The sequence below is a fragment of the Oncorhynchus clarkii genome, chromosome 3 (genome assembly GCF_045791955.1).
Source record: "Oncorhynchus clarkii lewisi isolate Uvic-CL-2024 chromosome 3, UVic_Ocla_1.0, whole genome shotgun sequence".
NCBI lineage: Eukaryota > Metazoa > Chordata > Actinopteri > Salmoniformes > Salmonidae > Oncorhynchus > Oncorhynchus clarkii.
The window spans coordinates 60,092,046-60,109,834 of NC_092149.1; the positions used below are offsets into that span (position 1 = coordinate 60,092,046).

General features: G+C 45.6%; 1 pseudogene; it reads left to right on the forward strand.

Annotated features, from left to right (window-relative positions):
* Window positions 1-2,307: 2,307 nt before the first annotated feature.
* On the forward strand, window positions 2,308-17,692 carry LOC139406061 (cyclin-Y-like protein 1; annotated as a pseudogene).
* The last annotated feature ends 97 nt before the right edge of the window (window positions 17,693-17,789 follow it).

Sequence of the window (17,789 nt, forward strand, 5' to 3'; positions counted from 1 at the left end):
TAACTACTAGAACTACATTACTCCTTTGGCAATAAAAAATGTAAGAAAATATGGGTAAAATATGCAATAACGTCCTTTCTTTTTCGTCATCAAACCTGGCTAATTCTTACTTGAAAATCGTTTTTGTGTTTAACATGCTAAATTATTCATTCTTTGTCATTTAGTTCTTGCAATTTGTTGTCTATGACATTTCAGATTTACATATGATACATTTTGACGAAGTAATTTGGATGTAGTGAACTACATTTTCATGGTAACTTTAGTTAAGTTTAGTTATTTACTGAATTTTTTTGCTTTAGTGTAGCTTAACTTCTTCCAGTGTGAAGTAATTAGCAGCTTGGTTAACTATATTTTCAGAGTAGCTTCTCCAACACTGGTCATTAATCACATACTGTACATCATTGTCAAGATACAGACTTGCTGAAGAAGCTATTTGGGTTAATAGCTGGGTTGACAATGGTATATAGAACCCATTGATCCCAGATGATATTACACACCAGTTACATCAATCAAAACAAAAGTATGCAATTAGGAGCTTTAATCCAAATCAAAGGCCCACTTGTAACTCTGCCTGAGTTTCTTCTGATAGCTACATGTGGTATTGTATGTCCAGTTATACAGTGATATTTGAAGCAGCAGAACCAAAATGGTATCAATCCTGTGTCTATCATTTCTGACCTGAGCGTCTTCTAATTAGAATTTTAAAATGTTCAGAATGAAGAGCTATCTCAATATAAAGCACTGCTTCTGTAAGAATAATTGAGGTATGGCCTTTTCCTTGGTTTTTGTCCAATCAAATGACGATTAAACAAGCGGCCTCGTTATATGGGTGGAACAACTTGATTGTCTCCCAAGTGGCGCAGCTGTCTGGCACTACAGACACCCTGGTTCGAATCCAGGTTGTATCACAACCGGCCGTGATTGGGAGTCCCAAAGGGCAGCGCACCATTGGCCCAGCGTCGTCCGGGTTTGGCCGAGGTAGGCCGTCATTGTAAAATAACAATTTGTTCTTAACTGACTTGCCTAGTTAAATAAAGGTTACATCAAAATAAAAAATTGGACATGTACAATGAGGGGATTTGATTAATTGGGCGGTCGGGTCGGCATTCGTTTAAATAATGAACTGTTCGGTAAGTGTATGTTTTATGGAAACTAGATGTATGTTTCTGGACGATACACCATGCTGCCTTGTTGACGACATGACCACGCGACGTAGATTACGGCGTTCATGTCTCACCGCTATTGCCCGGTCACGTCACAGGTCCATGGGCAGGTGTCCCGCGGCTCAGAATGATCGAATGCGCCCATTGAACGATGGGAGACGGTCATTCTTAATTATTCATATTTTGAAGACCAATAAGGATGAAGATGTATGTATTTATCTGAATGTATTTATTTGTCAGAATTCATTTCAATGTACACGTTTTTGAACCAATGGCCATTGAGAAATTCCTCTCGTTTTGATTACACGCCCAATAGTAATTTAAGGAATTCTGTAAGTGGGTGGGTCAGCTGTGCATGCCAGGTAGCCGTGTTCAGAACAGATGGCTGTAGTGGCTGCGAGCGGTACGCAGAACTGGCCGGTGGGGACAATGGAGGATCCTGAGTCCGAAGATTAGGGGGGTGGGGTCGAAGATGAACTTCGGGAAGACTTGACCAGATTGACTTCGATAAATGATTTGAACCGCTCCGGTTTTGATTTCTTTATCAAGACGGCAGCTACGTGAACACAACGCCTCGGGATAGAGTTGGCGTCTGATCCTGGAATTGGGAATCAAAAAAGGGACTGGCGTGAGAGATCTAATTTACTTCGGACAATTGGGAACCGACGGTTGGAAACTAGTTGCATATGCGTGGAGTAGTTCTATTGTTTAAAGGGACTAGCTAATCGCTCATACAGTGTTCCGTTGCTGCTACAGCTAGCTTGCTGACTTTCTTGTAAAGGAATGTCCAATGGATGAATGGGCAGCCACTTGTATTGCTCGGGTTTACAGCTTCTTGATGACCTCGGTGTTACAAATGATTTATGTTGTTAAGTAGCGAGCAACCTTGTTTTTGCTCCATGTATCTAATATAGTATACACAAAGAAACAACATCGCTTTTTATTTTTGTTGCAGTCAGCAATCTTGATTTAATGCATGGTGCGGAAGGAGAACAGGCAAGCACACCCTCATGGACAGAAGTGCAATTTATTGATATTTCTTGTCAGCAATTTTGTTTATAATTTAATATTTTCTCTGTTTTCAATGTTTTTTTTGTAGCTGAATGAGAAGCGTATGTATTTGTTGGTAGCTGAAACTCTAGCTGGCATACCTGATTTGAAGGAATTTTGCACTACTCTTGATTCTAAAATAGTATTGAAGTTATTCCTCGTGTGGAATGGGGAATACGATAGCGTGCTGCGTGTCCCCGGAGAGAAGCCCAAAGTTACCAAGGCAACTGGCGGACCGCCAGGAAGACTACCAAAAAAGCACGAACGTGAGGGACGACACCGGCCCGTACCTGCAGCACATTAGCGACAGAGAGGAACCTAACGGTAGGTGTCACGCTCGCATATTTGGGATTAGCTGCTGTAGTAGAGATACTAAAGGTATAATATTCGGATTAGTTTTACACCCATTTAGTCTTTTGAGCCCACCATTTCTCATACACCTCTCTCAGGTCTGTAGCCAATTTAATTACATGCCCATAAAGTTGGGTGTGATGAGGCTGCCTGGGAAGGAGGGGTGTTTGATCCAGGCAAATAACAGCGCGGATGGGCTATTGCAGCAGACGACCACACCGGGTTCCACTTCTATCAAAGGAAAAACAAGAAGTGGTTCCAGTGGGCACATGATCACCAAAACTGGACAATTGAAGAGTGGAAAAACATTGCCTGGTCTGACGAATCCCAGTTCCTGTTGCATCATGCTGATGTCAGTCAGGATTTGGCGTAAGCAGCATTGTAGGAGTGAAACCCGGTGTGGTCATCTGCTGCAACATAGCCCTATCCTGCCTGGTCTCAACGGTACAGGCTGTTGGTGTAATTGTGTGGGGAATGTTTTCCTGGCACACATTAGGTCCCTTGATACCAATTGAGAAACATTTCCATGCCCCAAAGAATTCCGGCTGTTCTGGAGGCAAAGTCTGACCCGGTACTAAATGGGTGTACCTGAAATGTGGATATACCTTAAACGCTAGTGAGTGTATGCCAATTACCAGATGCTTTTATCCAAAGCGACTTAGTCATGCATTTATACATTTTACATATGGTTGGTCCTGGGAATCAAACCCACTACCCTGGCGTTACAAGCGCTATGCTCTACCAACTGCACTACAAAGGACCACATTTAGTGTACTACCAGAACCCTATGGGCCCTTGTCAAAAGTACTGCACTATGGCATAAGGTGCCATTTGTGTGGTAAGGCTGGCTGGCTGGTTGGTGTAATATGGCACAGACCCCCAAGGATCTATTCTCCAACTCAGCCAGATATCCCGGGCATCCTGATGATGCTATACCACAGGACAGCTGCCTCACTGACTCACACACATAATCAAGGGGAAAAGCTGTTTTAAACCAATACTATGTACACTATGCTCTGATAAGCAGTGTTATGTTGCTAGAGTATAACTATTTTAACCCTCAGTGAGTATAAGACCCCTTGTGCCTATGGGTGACACCCATGTGATTTCATTGCATGCCTTCCAGCTTGGGATATCCTCATGAAATAATTGCAGCAATGTTTCAAGGATGTTTTGTTTTAGCGGTCCTTGCCATAAACAGATGATTGAATCCTTAATATAGCCACTGATCTCTGCAACGCCTTACCCACCACCCTACTGTAACAGACAGAGGCATTCCCTTGAGGCATTCCCTTGAGGCATTCCCTTGAGGCATTCCCTTGAGGCATTCCCTTGAGGCATTCCCTAGTGGTTTTGTTAAACAGCATAGGAAACAGCTCTATGAGATGATTTGGAATGAAATATAAGTTATCAAATAAAACATGTTAAATGCACAACCTGAAATATTTGTATTAAATACTGTGAATAACTGATTGTTAATAAGTGTCATGGGTATGGCAGTCACTACCGTCATGGGACTTTTATTCATTGTTTTATTGTGTTTTTACAGCATTCAACCCACATAATGCACATAATGCATAGAAACTGAAAATCTTTATTTTTTAATAACCAAACCGACCTCAAAAAGCACTAATTGCTCAGCACTATTATGAAGACAGTCCTCCAGCTTTTCATCACAGGTCTAGGACCAGCTGTATGTAGGTGGATGATAAAGAGTAGTAGACTGAACTGAGGGTAGATCACCTGATAAGGGCCACTCAGTGTTGTCTTGTGTGAGCCAGGAACGGAGAAGTTTTGGAGCATAACCACCATGTGCAGAGACTTCAGACAGCCACTCTTCGGCCCAGCGCCAGTGACACAATTTAGCACAATGGACTACATCACCATCACAGCCTGCTCACTCTGGTTCGGGCAGCCCACACGTCCTGCTGTCTGAACTGTGAAGGCCAATAGGCCATTGATCTCACAGCAAGGACTTTCCTCTAATCAATAGAGTGGTTCAGTGCTGTCTGCTCTGCCTGCCTGCCTACTACTGCTGTCCCTTCAGCCTAGAGCCTAGGACTCAAAGCACATTTCTGCACAAGCAGACAATGAAGGCTATTTTCGTTCTTACTCGGATCACTTAAGTTAGCCATATTTGGATGATTACTAGTAATGGCGGAAAAATTCGCTAGTTTCATATCACAATATTATTTTTGCGCTAGATGGCTGTACATGCAACATTTGAACTCAAAATACGTCATCCACCTGAATCATGTAGATGTTTCTGTCCTCTTCTGCGCAGCTCCATCACGGCAAAATAACATTTGATGTGGTTTCTGTTACATTTGTTTCAATGATTGGAGCGGCCTGCAGCGCGAGCAAAGTGGATACTAGGTATGTTTTTATTTAGCGTGTAAGAACAAACAGGCCAGTCAGACTAGGCGTTGCTGTCACGCAGCCTCTGAGTGACAGAGGAAAAACGGAGCAGTGAGTGACGGTTGTGCTTTCGCATTTACATCACTGAATCAAAACACAAAAATTCAAACATGGCATGGGGCCCCCATTTGATTTTGAGTCACTCGGATAGTATAAGAACACCGCATGAGCCATGGCAAAATGGGACGAATACGAGTGAAGGGGGCTGAATGAAGTAATCTGTGTATCCATTTTGTATGACCTATGCCTGCTGCAGCAGAGTAGTAGGTCCAGGAGCATGGCAGATTCTAGTGGGTAACATGCTAACCATGGCTTGCCCTCCTTAGTGTTGAGAGATACTGTATGCCCGCCTGGCTCCAACTCCACTCCACATCCCATTCCTGGCATCACATGGCAGTGGCATACCTCTTAAAGTGGAGCCGGGACAGAAATACCGTGACGGGCACAGACGGTGCTCAGCGGGCATGGGATTCCCCGGCAGGAAGACTCCAGTCCATGTAGAGGTCAGGGTGTGAATGGTAGATGCTGGTGGAGGGAGGAGCTGTGTGGCTGGGTCGTGGAGCTGAGGCTCCATCTTATCTAGGATGCAGTAATCACTTGATGTCTGACACACTCTAATCTGTATTTTATTTAACCTTTTAACGAGGTAAGTCAGGTAATAACAAATTCTTATTGACAATGACGGCCTACCCCGGCCAAACCCTAACCCGGACGACGCTGGGCCAATAGGGCAGCGCACAATGGTATTCCTGATCACTGCCGGTTGTGATACAGCCTGGAATCGAACCACGGTCTGTAGTGATGCCTCTAGCACTGAGATACAGTGCCTTAGACCGTGCCACTCGGGAGCCCAGGGGCTCACAATCCCAGACAGCGTGCCATTTATCTGATCGGTAGTGGCAGACGTGTGTATGTCGCACCGTATTTTGTGTTGTAACCAAGTCTACCTCGGCAGTTCTCAAATATTTTCTGTTACAGGGGGCCACCATATCTCAAATATTTTAGTGGTCAAATTAAGAGTATGTTTTATCAGTGACTGTAACAGATTCAAAGGCCTATTGTAATATCAAATGGCTTATTACCAAAACATTACCTCCAGTACCCCACGGATCAACAGCGGTCGGACCACAGGTTGAAAACCACCCTCCTCTCTGCTCTACCTTCTGTTTCTCAGCATGCTGGCCAGTATGGGTGGAGCTTAAGGAGAGCAGACCCAGTGTTCTCCAGAGACCCCAGACAAAGGCCTCATTGTTGCCCCCCTCCCTGCCAGTCCCATACCATCATCCCGCGCCCCTGCCACAGCCTGAGTGGACGGGGGGGTATGCTGGCTCTGCCAAGCCAACCCGCCTGACCTGATATTCCCCTGGCCCTGCCTGCCACGTTCCACCAGGGGCTCACAATCCCAGACAGAGGCAGCTGTTAATACATTATGGTTGGTTCAGGTTGTCTAATCGCTAAGCCTAACCATTGAACCTGTGTGTAATGGACCCATTATGTGGTGTAGTTTCAAATGAGGCCATTGTTTAGTATGTGATGCTGCTGCTGTCCAAGAGTGTTTGGTTACATAGCCTGGCTGTCCTATACACATTTGTTTTAATTTATGTATTCATTCATGCATTCCTCTAATTGGGTAATAGTATGCATTCAGGTCACTGTACTGTCTTTATGGAGCATCAGGTCTAATTTTCTTCTCACTGGCCTCGGGTCAACATACTGGCCTCGGGTCAACATACTGGCCTCCAGGGAACTAAGAGTTTACACAGGCTGTTCTCTGTATCACTAACCATGGAATAAGTCAGTCTCTTCAGTAACAGTCTGTATCATTATCCCTCTTTTATCTACTGTATTCTATTGGTCCATGGTGACTTTGTGTTTCAGAACTGGCCCAGGAGTCCCACCCATCGAACCATGCCCGACTCAGCACCATCTTCCTCAGCAAGTCCCAGACAGACTGTGAGTGTAATCTACCCTGCTCGCATCACATCATCACACGAGACATGATCATGATGCCGTGAGAGTCCATACGGCACACGTCTCAAACTCTCGTCTTATGCACTTTAGCTACTTGGTACGGTGGTAACTTGTCCTCTCCACCACCAATGTCTCTGCTCTAGCACGCTATGTAAAGAGATGATACTCTATGCTCCCTCATAAGCACAATGTGACTGTTCCTCGTCCTTTCCATGTGACTGTTCCTCGTCCTTTCTATGTGACTGTGACTGTTCCTCTGCCTTTCCCTTTCTATGTGACTGTTCCTCGTCCTTTCTATGTGACTGTTCCTCGTCCTTTCCATGTGACTGTGACTGTTCCTCGTCCTTTCTATGTGACTGTTCCTCGTCCTTTCCATGTGACTGTTCCTCGTCCTTTCCATGTGACTGTTCCTCGTCCTTTCCATGTGACTGTTCCTCGTCCTTTCCATGTGACTGTTCCTCGTCCTTTCTATGTGACTGTTCCTCGTCCTTTCTATGTGACTGTTCCTCGTCCTTTCTATGTGACTGTTCCTCGTCCTTTCTATGTGACTGTTCCTCGTCCTTTCTATGTGACTGTTCCTCGGCCTTTCTATGTGACTGTTCCTCGGCCTTTCTATGTGACTGTTCCTCGGCCTTTCTATGTGACTGTTCCTCGGCCTTTCTATGTGACTGTTCCTCGGCCTTTCTATGTGACTGTTCCTCGGCCTTTCTATGTGACTGTTCCTCGGCCTTTCTATGTGACTGTTCCTCGGCCTTTCTATGTGACTGTTCCTCGGCCTTTCTATGTGACTGTTCCTCGGCCTTTCTATGTGACTGTTCCTCGGCCTTTCTATGTGACTGTTCCTCGGCCTTTCTATGTGACTGTTCCTCGGCCTTTCTATGTGACTGTTCCTCGGCCTTTCTATGTGACTGTTCCTCGGCCTTTCTATGTGACTGTTCCTCGGCCTTTCTATGTGACTGTTCCTCGGCCTTTCTATGTGACTGTTCCTCGGCCTTTCTATGTGACTGTTCCTCGGCCTTTCTATGTGACTGTTCCTCGGCCTTTCTATGTGACTGTTCCTCGGCCTTTCTATGTGACTGTTCCTCGGCCTTTCTATGTGACTGTTCCTCTGCCTTTCTATGTGACTGTTCCTCGGCCTTTCTATGTGACTGTTCCTCGGCCTTTCTATGTGACTGTTCCTCGGCCTTTCTGTTCCTCGGCCTTTCTATGTGACTGTTCCTCGGCCTTTCTATGTGACTGTTCCTCGTCCTTTCTATGTGACTGTTCCTCGTCCTTTCTATGTGACTGTTCCTCGGCCTTTCCCTTTCTATGTGACTGTTCCTCGGCCTTTCTATGTGACTGTTCCTCGTCCTTTCTATGTGACTGTTCCTCGTCCTTTCTATGTGACTGTTCCTCGTCCTTTCTATGTGACTGTTCCTCGTCCTTTCTATGTGACTGTTCCTCGTCCTTTCCATGTGACTGTTCCTCGTCCTTTCCATGTGACTGTTCCTCGTCCTTTCCATGTGACTGTTCCTCGTCCTTTCTATGTGACTGTTCCTCGTCCTTTCCCTTTCCATGTGACTGTTCCTCGTCCTTTCCATGTGACTGTGACTGTTCCTCTGCCTTTCCCTTTCTATGTGACTGTTCCTCGTCCTTTCTATGTGACTGTTCCTCGTCCTTTCTATGTGACTGTTCCTCGTCCTTTCTATGTGACTGTTCCTCGTCCTTTCTATGTGACTGTTCCTCGTCCTTTCCCTTTCCATGTGACTGTTCCTCGTCCTTTCCATGTGACTGTTCCTCGTCCTTTCTATGTGACTGTGACTGTTCCTCTGCCTTTCCCTTTCTATGTGACTGTTCCTTTCCATGTGACTGTTCCTCGTTCTTTCCATGTGACTGTTCCTCGTCCTTTCCATGTGACTGTTCCTCGTCCTTTCCATGTGACTGTTCCTCGTCCTTTCCATGTGACTGTTCCTCGTCCTTTCCATGTGACTGTTCCTTTCCATGTGACTGTTCCTTTCCATGTGACTGTTCCTCGTCCTTTCCATGTGACTGTTCCTCGTCCTTTCCATGTGACTGTTCCTCGTCCTTTCCATGTGACTTTTCCTCGTCCTTTCCATGTGACTGTTCCTTTCCATGTGACTGTTCCTTTCCATGTGACTGTTCCTCGTCCTTTCTATGTGATTGTTCCTCGTCCTTTCCATGTGACTGTTCCTCGTCCTTTCTATGTGACTGTTCCTCGTCCTTTCTATGTGACTGTGACTGTTCCTCTGCCTTTCCCTTTCTATGTGACTGTTCCTTTCTATGTGACTGTTCCTTTCCATGTGACTGTTCCTCGTCCTTTCCATGTGACTGTTCCTCGTCCTTTCTCGTCCTTTCCATGTGACTGTTCCTCGTCCTTTCTATGTGACATGTGACTGTTCCTCGTGCCTTTCCTATGTGACTGTTCCTTTCTATGTGACTGTTCCTTTCCATGTGACTGTTCCTCGTCCTTTCCATGTGACTGTTCCTCGTCCTTTCTATGTGACTGTTCCTTTCCATGTGACTGTTCCTCTGACCTGTTCCATGTGACTGTTCCTTTCCTGTTCCTCGTCCTTTCTATGTGACTGTTCCTCGTCCTTTCTATGTGACTGTGACTGTTCCTCTGCCTTTCCCTTTCCATGTGACTGTTCCTCGTCCTTTCCATGTGACTGTTCCTCGTCCTTTCCATGTGACTGTTCCTCGTCCTTTCCATGTGACTGTTCCTCGTCCTTTCCATGTGACTGTTCCTCGTCCTTTCCATGTGACTGTTCCTCGTCCTTTCTATGTGACTGTTCCTCGTCCTTTCTATGTGACTGTTCCTTTCCATGTGACTGTTCCTCGTCCTTTCCATGTGACTGTTCCTCGTCCTTTCTATGTGACTGTGACTGTTCCTCTGCCTTTCCCTTTCCATGTGACTGTTCCTCGTCCTTTCCATGTGACTGTTCCTCGTCCTTTCTATGTGACTGTTCCTCGTCCTTTCTATGTGACTGTGACTGTTCCTCGTCCTTTCTATGTGACTGTTCCTCGTCCTTTCTATGTGACTGTTCCTCATCCTTTCTATGTGACTGTTCCTCGTCCTTTCTATGTGACTGTGACTGTTCCTCGGCCTTTCTGGGACTGTTCCTCGGCCTTTCTGGGACTGTTCCTCAGCCTTTCTGGGACTGTTCCTCGTCCTTTCCCTTTCTATGTGACTGTTCCTTGTCCTTTCTGTGACTGTTCCTCGGCCTTTCCCTTTCTATGTGACTGTTCCTCAGCCTTTCTGGGACTGTTCCTCGTCCTTTCCCTTTCTATGTGACTGTTCCTCGGCCTTTCTGGGACTGTTCCTCGGCCTTTCCCTTTCTATGTGACTGTTCCTCGGCCTTTCCCTTTCTATGTGACTGTTCCTCGGCCTTTCCCTTTCTATGTGACTGTTCCTCGGCCTTTCCCTTTCTATGTGACTGTTCCTCGGCCTTTCCCTTTCTATGTGACTGTTCCTCGTCCTTTCCCTTTCTATGTGACTGTTTTGTCTGAGTCTGATACAGCCTATTTTCTTTTTCCTTCCAGTGCAAGACAAGAGGAAAAGGAATCACATAAACCATGTTAGTCATGTAAGTATTTAATGGTTAGGTTGGGTTTTTGTCAACCAACAATAATTAAGGTTTTGTGTGTGTGTGTGGGGTGGGGGGGCTACTGTGTGTATTCATCACATTCTCTAGAGTTAGCAGTATGATGTCATTGTCACCTGGGGTCATCAGATGCCCTGTGGCTCTGGCAGATGAGACACCAAAACATTGTGTCCCTACTCTGGAGGGCAACACCAAACTAATACATTTGCAAATTTAACACTCTGACATAATACCTGATTGGTCAGCTTTTTAAAGGATCTGGGCAGAGGGTTGGTTGACATTATGGCTGCCTTCTTAATCTTTGTTTACTCTGACCTCTATTTAATATCCCCACTGTGGAAACGAACTAATTGCCAAGACTTTTTGACCTGGTCAAATACCCTACTGTGTGTGTGTGTTCATGTAGCCTATGTGCTTGTGGTGAACAGACTAGCCCATGTAGGAAGTGGTTGGGGTGTCCGGTCAGCTAGAAGACAAACACAATTAAACAGGAGACCTGGTATGAGTGTTTTGTCCACTGTTCTTCCTCAACTACACCTCTGTATTATAGTGACTGCCCCAGACCCAAGATTACATGGCCTAGTTCACCCACATTTCAAACCTAACCTTTTACCTTGGAAGTAGTTCATCAGGAGTTACTGCAACCAATTGGGGATGTCATTATTATGCTATAGCCACCACAGGCTAGCATCAATTACCTCAAAGGGATAGAGTTCAATATAGCACTGTCTGACTTCCAAGACAACTTCCACTGAATGTCACACATTTCCTTTTGCAGACCTCTCCTCTCTCTAAGAAGTACAGTTCCTGTTCCACCATCTTTATCGATGACAGCACGGTCAGCCAGCCCAACCTGAAAAGCACAATAAAATGGTGGCTACCTGCTACCTTCATATGCACATACAATACATGTACCTTTTCTAGTTGAACACAGGTCCTAATGAATTATCTTTCTCCTCTTCCAGTGTTACACTAGCGATATGCTACCACATTAAAAACAGGTGAGTGGCAGTGTTTTGACTTGTTAATTTTGAGTATACATAGGTAGTAGGCATTATGGATCTGTTGGTGGTCTCTGGGCCTGGAAAAATGTCTGTGTATTGGGGTTTGGGACAGTGTGGTTCAGAGTGGTGTTCTCTCTCTCTCCCTCTCTGTCTCAGGGACTCTGACAGGTCACTGGACATTTTCGATGAGAAGATGCACCCCTTATCGGTGAGTGGACAGTTCCAGTTTTTGCAGAATCTTATGTATTCCAAAGAATAGCTCCTGATATTGGTTTACATCCTAACAGAGATCTGCAGTGGATCTACTGTTGGCTGTACTGGTGTGTCTGCCCTTGTCTACATCAATATCTGGTATCAGCCAGTCTCCCCACTCCCTTCTAGACCTTACACTGTAACTTTATGCCATAGCCCATCCCAGTGCACCTCTAGCTCGAATTTCAGCATAAAACACACCACTGCAGGGGGATTGAATAAGATTTAGTTTAGCTAGTAGGAAACTCAACATGAACCTAAATTTAGAAATTAATACTTTTTCTACATTTTTGTTTTACAGTTGAAGTGGGAAGTTTACATACACTTAGGTTGGAGTCATTAAAACTCCTTTTTCAACCACTCTACACATTTCTTGTTAACAAACTATAGTTTAGACAAGTCGGTTAGGATATCTACTCACTTATAATTCACTGTATCACAATTCCAGTGGGTCAGAAGTTTACATACACTTAGTTGACTGTGCCTTTAAACCGCTTGGAAAATTCCAGAAAATGATGTCATGGCTTTAGAAGCTTCTGATAGGCTAATTGACATCATACATCATGGGAAAATCAAAAGAAGTCAAGACATCCAAAAAAAAAAATTACGAAATGTACAAACGATAGTACAAGTATAAACGCCATGGGACCACGCAGCCGTCATACCGCTCAGGAAGGAGACAAGTTCTGTCTTCTAGAGATGAACGTACTTTGGTGCGAAAAGTGAAAATAAATCCCAGAACAACAGCAAAGGACCTAGTGAAGATGCTTGAGGAAACGGGTACAAAAGTATCTATATCCACAGTAAAACGAGTCCTATATCAACATAACCTAAAAGGCCGCTCTGCAAGGAAGAAGCCACTGCTCCAAAACCGCCATAAAAAAAGCCAGACTACGGTTTGCAACTGCACATGGGGACAAATAACACCATCCCAACCGTGAAGCACGGTGGTGGCAGCATCATGTTGTGGGGTTGCTTTGCTGCAGGAGGTACTGGTGCACTTCACAAAATCGATGGCTTCATGAGGGAGGAAAATGATGTGGATATATTGAAGCAACATCTCAAGACATCAGTCAGGAAGTTAAAGCTTGGTCGCAAATGGGTCTTCCAAATGGGCAATGACCCCAAGCATACTTCCAAAGTTGTGGCAAAATGGCTTAAGGACAACAAAGTCAAGGTATTGGAGTGGCCATCACAAAGCCCTGACCTCAATCCTATAGAACATTTGTGGGCAGAACTGAAAAGGCGTATGCGATCAAGGAGGCCTACAAACCTGACTCAGTTACACCAGCTCTGTCAGGAGGAATGGGCCAAAATTCACCCAACTTATTGTGGGAAGCTTGTGGAAGGCTACCTGAAACATTTAACCCAAGTTGAACAATTTATAGGCAATGATACCAAATACTAATGGAGTGTATGTAATCTTCTGACCCACTGGGAATGTGATGAAAGAAATAAAAGCTGAAATCGTTCTCTACTATTATTCGGACATTTCACATTCTTAAAATAAAGTGGTGATCCTAACTGACCTAAAACGGGGCATTTTTACCAGGATTAAATGTCAGAAATTGTGAAAAACTGAGTTCAAATGTATGTAAACTTCCGACTTCAACTGTAACTTGTTGAGAGTACTCTATATGCCATTTAAGACTGAATGTGTTGAGTCTGGGCTGGTGTATCATGTGAGGTTGGTGGCACCTTATTTTGTGGAGGACTGGCTCGTGGTAATGAGTGGAATGGTATCAAATGCATTAAACACATGGTTTGATGCCATTCCATTCGCTTCTTTTCTAGCCATTATTATGAGCCGTCCTCCCCTCAGCAGCCTCCGCTGGTGTTTATTGTATCTGTGTGTAACACGGTCTTCTCCCTGAATAGAGAGTAGGTTCCTGGTGACTATTCTCATACGGACCCCGAGCACAAACTCATCTACCGCTTTGTCAGAACTCTGTTCAGCGTTGCACAGCTCACTGCAGAGTGTGCCATCGTCACCTTGGTGAGTCCAGTCGGCACAATCAAAACCCATTATACACCCATGTATCAGCAGCGAATACATGATTAATCAACACATATATGAAGGGATACAGTGGAGTCTGCTGAGGGGTGAATGGCTCATAATAGTGGCTGGAATGCCGCGTGTTTTTGATGTATTTGATACCATTCCGCTCCAGCCATTAACACAAGCCCCTCCCCAAATAAGGTTCCACCAACCTCCTGTGCTGTAGATATATTCCGCTAGGTATTATTGTCCAAGAAAGTGAAGGCAACCTTCCTAATTGATTACCACCCCGTAGCACTCACGTCAGTACTCATGAAGTGCTTTGAAAGGCTGGTCATGGCTCACATCAACAGCATCCTCCCGGATACCCTAGACCCACTCCAATTCGCATACTGGCCCCAACAGATGTCTGCCCTTTCCCACCTGGACAAAAGAAACACCTATGTGAGAATGCTGTTTATTGACTATAGCTCAGCGTTCAACACCATAGTGCCCACGAAGCTCATCACTAAGCTAAGGACCCTGGGACTAAACACCTCCCTCTGCAACTGGATCCTGGACTTTCTGACTGGTTGCCCCCAGGTGGTAAGGGTAGGCAACAACATGTCTGCCACGCTTATCCTCAACACTGGGGCCCCTCAGGGGTGTGTACTTATTCCACTACAGTACTCCCTGTTCACCCACGACTGCATGGCCAAACACAACTCCAACACCGTTAAGTTTGCTGACGACACAACAGTGGTCATCAACAACGATGACCTCAATGTGAGCAAGACAAAGGAGCTGATCGTGGACTACAGGAAAAGGCGGGCAAAACCGACCCCCCATTAACATCAACGGGGCTGTAGTGGAGCGGGTCGAGAGTTTCAAGTTCCTTGGTATCCACATCACCAATGATCTATCATGATCCAAACACACCAAGACAGTCGTGAAGAGGGCACAACAAAACCTTTTCCCCCTCAGGAGACTGAAAAGATTTGGCATGGGTCCTCAGATCCTCATAAGGTTCTACAGCTGCACCATCGAGAGCATCCTGACCGGTTGCATTACCTCCTGGTATGGCAATTGCTCAGCATCTGACCATAAGACGCTAGAGGGTAGTGCGTACGGCCCAGTACGTCACTGGGGCCAAGCTTCCTGCCATCCAGGACCTATATAATAGGCGGTGTCAGAGGAAAGCCCATAAAATTGTCAGACCAGTCATCCAAGTCATAGACTGTTTGGCAAGCGGTACCGGAGTGCCAAGTCTTGGACCAAAAGGCTCCTTAACAGCTTCTACCGCCAAGCCTTAAGACTACTGAACAATTAATCAAATGGTCACCAGTCTATTACATTGACCCCCCCCCCATTTGTTTTGTACACTGCTGCTACTCGCTGTTTATTATCTATGCATAGTCACTTCACCCCTACCTGCATGTACAAATGACCTCTAACCTGTACTCCCCCACACTGACTTGTTATTGTTACTTAAAAAATTTTGTTTTTAACTTTACTCTACTTGGTAAATATTTTATTAACTCTTTTTAAACTGCGCTGTTTGTTAAGGACTTGTAAGCATTTCACAGTAAGATCTATATTTGTTGTATTCGGTGCATATGACAAAAGTTTGATTTGATGTTGTATTAACCTGCATCTGCACTAATTTACCACCAGAGGGCAGCAAAGTATTAGAAACAATTGATAAAGCACAGCAAGTCAAGTGAGCAGAGTCTCATCTCAATGAACAGAGTAGACCTGCATTTGTTTATTACAGTGTGATTGGTTCTAATAAATCATCAATGACATGCCGTTACCCACAGATTGCGCTTATTTTCTTTGTTGTGCCAATCACATTTCTGAAGCGAAAAAGCCACCGCAGGTTTATCAGCACAGGTTTATCTACCTCACCAGGTGTACCTGGAGCGTCTGCTGGCCTACGCTGAGATGGACATCTGCCCATGTAACTGGAAGCGCATTGTACTGGGAGCCATCCTGCTGGCCTCCAAGGTGTGGGACGACCAGGCTGTCTGGAACGTAGACTACTGCCAGATCCTCAAAGACATCACTGTGGAGGATATGTACGTCTGCCACAGTTGTGTCACTTAGAGTCATTACACACAATATGCCCTTTTATTATTGTGCCAACCTGAACCATACTGTGCTGGTTCAGATGTCATCTTTTCACATTGGCAGTCATTCTTTTTGAGTCATGTCCAGGTGGAGGACAGACGTAGACCTCCTTCCTGTCTGATGATCAGTCATTGGGTGGTGGTCTGTAGACTGGTATAGTAGTCTTGTCTTTAGCTCTGATAAGGGCTGTGTGATGTGGGCCCCTGTGTTAGGATCAAACTGAGAGGAGACTACAGAGGGAGAGGGGCACGGAGGCTGAGTGAGGTTGTGTTCAGAAGGCAATCTCAAAGCAATCAGTAGGCTGCTCCTCACTACACTACTGGTCATCATCCTAGTAGGTTTTAGAGTGTTGTATGTCTCATTTGTTTAAGAGTACACGTGTGTGTACATGTTTTTCTGTGTGTGCGCTCTCCCTCTTCTCGCAGTCTAGTTTCATCTCCTCCATTGAAGTGCTCTTTGTGAGCTGGGCCGAGGACTGGCGGGGGTAGGAAAGGGGAGGGAGTGGAGTGGCTCTCACTGCTACTACATAATGGCCCCAGCCCTCGCCCGCTCCATTAGTTTCCCTGGGAGACCAGCCTTCCAATACACACACCAACCTTCAGCCACCCTGGCCCTCTTGTCTCCTTTCCCACAAAGCATCCTGGATGCTGTCTCCATGGTGACCGGCTTGCCGCTCCTATTCATTGTCGTGATGATGAGGATGATGAGGGGGATCTGTATAGGAAGAGACATGATATACCTGAAGCAAGCCGCTCTGTCAAAAAGCCAGTCTGGTCTTCACTGCAGGACAGTTAGAATGAATAGGCCTCATGTACTGTTCCCCTTGCTGCTCCAGGGAAAGACGAGTGGAGTTTGCTATTGATTAGATTGATGCCCTGAGGGCTTGCCTGTGGATGAAGCTACCCCTATCACTTATCTAAAGTCCATTTGGCATTTCTCCCGCACTGATTGGCAGGGTTAGGATTTAATTTGGGGAGGTTGATCCTATAGCTGTGCCTAAGAGCAATGTGTATATTAACCATGTTTCCCTCGCTCTCTCCCCTTTCAGGAACGAGATGGAACGCCCAATTCCTGGAGCTGCTGCAGTTCAACATCAACGTCCCGGCTAGTGTTTATGCCAAGTACTACTTCGCCCTGCGCTCTCTGGCTGACGACAACAGCCCCCGCTTCCCCCTGGAGACACTCGGCAACGAGAGGGCCCAGAAACTGGAGGCACGGCAATGAGGGGTAGTTAAAGGGTGGTGGGTAGGAGAGGGCTGTGATGGAGCTTACAGGTAGAGGTTTGAGAATGCATCACAGAAAAGATGGTAGCAGAGAGTGACACACAAGAATTATATAAAGGGAATTTAACCAGTCCATTAGGTTTGAAGCCACAGTGACTAGTCACTCATCCCTGTGTGTGTGTGTGTGTGTGTGTGTGTGTGTGTGTGTGTGTGTGTGTTCAGGCCATCTCCAGACTGTGTGAGGACAAGTATAAGGACTGGAGCCGAGCAGCCGTGAGGAGGTCCTTTAGCGCTGACAACCTGGTGGGCATCCGCTGCGCCAATGCTGTACTCTCATAGGCCAGCCATACTACAGCGCTGTTCTCTCATTGGACAAATGTCACTCGAATGCTGTTCTCTTATTGGACAGCCATACTCCAATGTTGTGCTCACTGGACAGCGACACAATATCTGACCTCTACAGCCTAACCAACAAACACTCCAGGATACATAACCATGACTCGCCACCAACCCCTCTCAGGGATTTGTCGTTGGCAGCCCCCCATGCCCACTCCCCATGTGCAAAATAACTTATTCACTACAGAGAGAAGAGTAGACTATTTTCCTGTTTATTTAAATATATATATATATATATATATATTTGCTTA